Source organism: Mus caroli, chromosome 10, assembly GCF_900094665.2.
Source record: "Mus caroli chromosome 10, CAROLI_EIJ_v1.1, whole genome shotgun sequence".
NCBI lineage: Eukaryota > Metazoa > Chordata > Mammalia > Rodentia > Muridae > Mus > Mus caroli.
The window spans coordinates 980008-986028 of record NC_034579.1 but is presented as its reverse complement, the minus strand read 5'-3'; positions in this window follow the sequence as shown (position 1 = coordinate 986028).

The following is a 6021-nucleotide window of genomic DNA, read 5'->3' as shown; positions in this document are numbered from 1 at the left end:
TGAACATTTTTTCAGGTGCTTCTCAGCCATTTGGTATTCCTCAGGTGAGAATTCTTTGTTTAGCTCTGAGCCTCATTTTTAAATGAGGTTATTTTATTTTCTTTTTTCTTTTCTTCTTCTTTCTTTCTGCTTGAATTTTGAATCAGGGTTCATGTAGCCTAGCATGGCCTTGAATACAGAATGTAGCTAGGAACAGCCTTTATCTTCTGGTCCAATTGCTTCTGCCCACAAATGCTGGGATTACAGGTGTGCCCCACTGGGCTCAGATCCTTTTTACCTTTTAAACAACGTGCAAACAATGATGTCAGAAAGAAGCACATCAGACTGGAGAGATGGTTCAGCGCTTAAGAGCACTGCCTGCTCTTACAAAGGTCCTGAGTTCAAATCCCAGCAACCACGCTGTGGCTCACAACCATCTGTAATGAGATCTGACACCCTTTTCTGGTGTATGTGAAGACAGCTACAGTGTACTTACATATAATAATAAATAAATCTTTTAAAAAAGAGAACGAAACACATCTATATACTGTGCTAGGATTTTGAATGTGCTGTTAGATTCATGTTCTCTTGTTTTGTTCTGAGTCAGGATCTCATGGAGCTCAAGCAGGGCTCAAACTTGCTATGTAGCCAAGGCTAGATCTGGAACCTCATCCCACTCAAACTTGCTATGTAGCCAAGGCTAGATCTGGAACCTCATCCCACTCCCAATCTTTCTGTCTCCAGCTCCTAAGAGCTAGGTTCACAGATATGTACCACACCCAACTTCATTCTTTCTCTGAGCAGTAATGATGAGATATTGTTTGCTAGCTCTGTTGTCATGGGAAGTTAGCCCCAACAAACAAAAGAAAAATTACAGGCAAATCCATATATTAAAGATGACTGTGCTTGGGCTATTCAACATATTTTATGAATTTGATAAATTCCCTTCTGTGTTTACGATTATCTCTAGTTTGGAAAGAAATAATCACATTTATTTCCATGCTTGTGGAATGTTCAAGAAACTCTCTCCTGACGTTGAAAGGCACACAGCCTTCCGGGAGTTGCTGTGTAGATCAGGAAGGGAGTGTGGTGTGTACAAGAGCCCAGTGACTGCGTGTAGCTCCACAAGGGAGGGTAATCTCTGTCTCATAGAACATGGGGAGATGCAAATCAAGAGGGTTCTTCTGAGCTGGGTAGTGGGGCAGAGCAGGTCTTTAGTGCCAGGACTAGGTGCTCTCAGTTCTAGGCCAGCCTGGATTACAGAATGAGTTCCAGGAAGAAGAAGAACGAGGAGGAAGAAGGAAGAAGGAAGGAAGAGGAAAAGAGGGTTTTTCTGTTCAAAACACAGACTATAAATAACTTCCGTCTGTTTTGTCATTACTGCCAGACTAGACAGCAATTAAATTAGCCTTTCCCGCATCCAGTGCTTCTGGTTTGATGCTGGGCTGAACCGTGCACACGTGTGTGAAGAAGTATCTGTATGCGTGTGTGCAGTACAAGGAGCTGCTGAAGACAAACCATGGGATCTGAATGTCAGGCTACGTGCCCCCCTTTTTCTTCCTGACATTTTAAATACCATTATGCTATAAAAACACATAACCTCTTTGCTCATCAATTTTCCAATCGTCAAAGACAAGACAGTGAAATGTAAGACAGAAATGGAAAAGAATAAACGTGGTGACCTTCCTTTATATGGCCACCTCAAAATTCAAGTTTTATAGTTAAACCCATGAAAGCCAGGTGATTTTACTTGCAAATAGGGAATCTTTTGCCGGCAATTCAGATTGGTCACCTCTCTCCTTTCATTGTTTATTGTTGTTGACAAGATTTTACTGCAGCTCAGCCTGGCCTGGGTTTGTGGTATTTCTCCTGTCTCTGTTTCTTTGTGCTTCTCCCTTTTCTAACAATTCTTACTTTTTATTTTATGCGTATGAGCATTTTGCCTGCATTTTTCCGTGCACTGTGTCTGTGTTTGAACCGGAAGAGACTGAGGGGTTTCCTGGGACAGACAGTTGTGAGCCTTCATGTGGATGCTGAGAATAAAATCCAAGATCTCTGGATTCAGCCATCTCTCCAGCTTCCTCTCTTTTGAAATCATGACCACCATTTACTTCCACTCGGTCCTGCCTCCTTCTGTGTCTTTATTTCTCCTAAGTCCTTGCTGTTCTGTGAGGACAGTGGAATTACCTTGCTCTTCAACACACACGTTCCACCCCTTCCTTCTTGCTGTGTTCACAGAGATCCACTCAGGCACCCACACCTGCTCCTCCCTGCCCACGTGCTATCTTGGAAGCCGGCTGCCTGGTGAATCCAGAGAAGTCATTTGGCTCACGTCCAGATTCACTGACATAACATATTTCTTAATCAAGGGTGGCCACGTGCAAAGAGGCCTGCTTGAGCTCCTGGGGTAAGGCTGCCAATTCCTCTTTACAGCCTCGGGTTGAGCCGTGCATGGTCTCTTTCTCTATGCTTGGATGGAGGAAGCTTGGGTCTTGGGAGTGAGTGCTAAGTCACAGAGGAGGAGAGATGGAGACACTGGGTCATCAGGATTTTACCAGCCCTGCCCTGACTCTCAGCTCACAACCTGCCTCCTTTTTGGTGGAGGTGATGGGAATTAGGTTTTCTGTTATTTAAACAATGCGATGTTTCTTGATAGATATATTAAGTATATAACTGGGTCTAGTAATACACACCTGCAGAGAATCATTTGAACCCAGGAGTTCAAGACCAACCTGGCTACACAGTGAGATTCTGTGTTAAGACATGCACACAAACACACTTGGGAAAACCTCAAACTTGCTATGTAAACAAGGCTAAGACTTGAACCCTTGGTCACCTCCCAAGAGCTGGGGTCACAGATATCTAGCACACCCAGCTTCATTTGCCTTTGTGAGAAGGAAGGACAAACTGTTGCTGGCTGGCCCTGTTGCCTTAGCACGTGTCATCTCCAACAGACACAGAGCTCCATGTAAAATCTGTTTATGAAAAGACGATTGTGCTTGGGCTAAGCAGCATTCGTTGTGAGCTTGACAGTTTTTCTCCTGTCTTCATAATTGCCTCCAGTCTGGAGATAAATATAATACATGCTTGTGGTATGTCCAACAAACTCTCTCCTGATAGGGAAAGGCACATAGCCTTCTGGAAGTTGCCGTGTAGGTTAGGAAGAAAACATCAAGTGTACAAGAGCCCTATGATTTTGTGCAAGTGTGTGTGTGTGTGTGTGTGTGTGTGTGTGTGTGTGAGTGTGTGTATATGTCTCTGTGTCTGTGTTTCTCTGTGTGTGTGTCTCTGTGTGTCTCCGTGTGTGTTTGTGTGTGTGTGTGTATGTGTGTGTGTGTGAGTGTGTGTATATGTCTCTGTGTCTGTGTTTCTCTGTGTGTGTGTCTCTGTGTGTCTCCGTGTGTGTTTGTGTGTGTGTGTATGTGTGTGCTTGTGTGTGCAGTGTTTTGCTGGAATGTTTGAGCTACATGAAGGTGAAAAGATTATAATGTGGGTGTTATTAAAATGGTCCTCACAGATCCAAGTGGCAGGTTATATCATGCCATGTGGTGGGAGGGTGAGTGTGAAGATGCACCTGAGCTGTTGGAGGCTGAGGTAGAGCTGTGGTTTCTTTTCTTTCTTTCTTTCTTTCTTTCTTTCTTTCTTTCTTTCTTTCTTTCTTTCTTTCTTTCTTTCTTTCTTTCTTTCTGAGACAGGGTTTCTCTGTGTAGCCCTTGTGGTCCTAGAACTCACTCTGTAGACCAAGCTGGCCTTGAACTCAGAAATCTGCCTGCCTCTGCCTCCCAAGTGCTGGGATTAAAGGTGTGCGCCACCACTGCCGGGCTGGAGCTGTGGTTTCTTACGTGGTTTCTGAGGGGGGAAAAAGACCCACATGAGGCCACATTAGCAGTTTAGAATTAGCTGCTCTGAGTAGCTTCAGCAGTTTTGGGGAACCAGGAACTGTTACCTGTTGTCTGTACCTGAGCACATGAATAATGGCTGGAGTATGTGTGTGTCTGTGTGCATGGTGTGTGCGTGTGTGTGTGTCTTTGTGTCTGTGTGGTGTATGTTTTAATGTGTGTGTGTTGGGGGGTAGAATGTCGACCCTAGGTTGTTTCATTGTCTCACTGATGAGTCATTATTTCTAGGAGTTGCCTAACCCTGGGAGAAGCAGCGGGTGAGCAAGACTCCTCTCTGTATCAAAGCCTCAGAACAGACGAAGTAAAGCCATAGTTACTGGATATACTCGCCGAAAGCTTTGTACAGCACTTAGGAGCTCATGATACTCTTAGCACTGCAGAGAATGCAGAAAACCTTTAAAGATGATCCTTCCCGATACTACTCCATTTATCTGAGCAGAAGGAGTGCACGCAGGCTCAGGGGCTAATGCATGCTCTATCCCTGTGGAGGGGGCCTTCTCTGCTGGGCTGCTAACCAAGCTGATGGGATTCGCATCCACAGCACTAGCTGTTATTCTCAGCTTATGAAATGCATGGAGCTCGGGAAAGCAGAGCCAAAGCTATACCCTCGTGGCACGGCATATGGTGCTGGCCAGCTTTTCCCGATTTTACCTTTAGTTCTTTTAGCCACACAATACAACCACCAACCCTCTCCCTGCCCTCTCCTTTCTTCACCTCTTCTTCCTTTCTGGAGCAGGGTTAAGCTCATTTTACCTTAAGCCATAACCTGCAGGTGAAAGATGTCGACTTAATACTTGATTGAGTTTACTCCTCAAGGTCTCCATTGTGCATCACGTATCTGTACCCTTTACCGTTTGTTTGAGCACAAGGCTTTCTGGCCTCTGAGTTGTCAGAGAACTGATTATCTGGGACACAGAGTTTTAGTTGTCCCATAAATGCTACACTGTAAGACCCACAGAGACTCTAAGTTCATCACTCCCAGCGGTGCTTGGCATTATGGCCCAAAGGTTCACGTGTTTTCTCCAGGCCTCTCTTCTTATCTCACAAGGTTCTATCTGCCAGTCTGGGAAACAGTAAGTCACTTATTGACAGTCACATGGCTGGATTGGGAGGGAAAATAGCCCATAGAACTGAGCCTTGACTGGGGGGCAGCTCAGTGTCTGAGAAAGCACTGGGCACGAAAATCCTGACAACCTGAGTTCAATCTCCAGAACCTGGGGTACAAGCCATGCAATGGCAGAAACAAGAGGCCCACCTCAGTAAGGTGGGGGGCAAAACTCAACTCCCAAGGGTTGTCTCCTGCTCTCTCACACACAGACACAGGAATAAAAAGCAAACCCATGGGGGTACCTCCCAAAGCACAGTGGCCTCAGCTAGGGAGTCGTTTACCTTTCCTTCACCCAGAATAGAAGGTGGCAGCCAGATGGCAAAGGTGTGACCTGGGGACATAGATGCCCCCAGGGCTTCTTCCTTCTTAGAATGCCACACAGAGGGTGACTCGCTTCCAAACATATCTCATGCAGAGCGAGTGAGTGCTAGCAGGCAAGAGAGAGGGAAGAAAGAAACTGTTCTTTCCCCATTGGAGTCCCTGTCTGAGGCTGACTTCTTTCAAAGCCGGCTGCAGATTTCATTTGTTGGTCACCATCGTTCCTCCTTTCTCATCAGGATTAGATGAGGTCATCAAAATGGGACTCCGGTGATGGCGTTCGTGGCTTCATAAGAAGAGAAATCTGAGCTAGCCTGCTGGCTGTCTCACTCTGTGATGGCCTCTGCTGCCTGCCATTTCATTTTAAAGGTTTACTTTATTTTTAATTATGTGTGTGTGCGTGTGCATGTGTGTTTTGTGTGTGTGTGTGTGTGTGTGTGTGTGTGTCAGTGCTCTCAGAGGCCAGGGTCATTCTCCTGAAGCTGGAGTTACAGGAGTTACAGTTCTGAGCTGCCTGACATGGGTGCTGGGAACCAAACTTGGGCCTTTTGTAAGAGCAGTATGTGCTCTTAACCCCCGGTCTGTTTTTCTATCCAACTACTTTATTTTACTTTATATTTTGGTGTTGGGGATCAAATCCAAGACCTTGTACATGTTATAGTTCAATACACATTACAACTCAATGTGTACATGTTATAACTCAATGTGTACATGTTA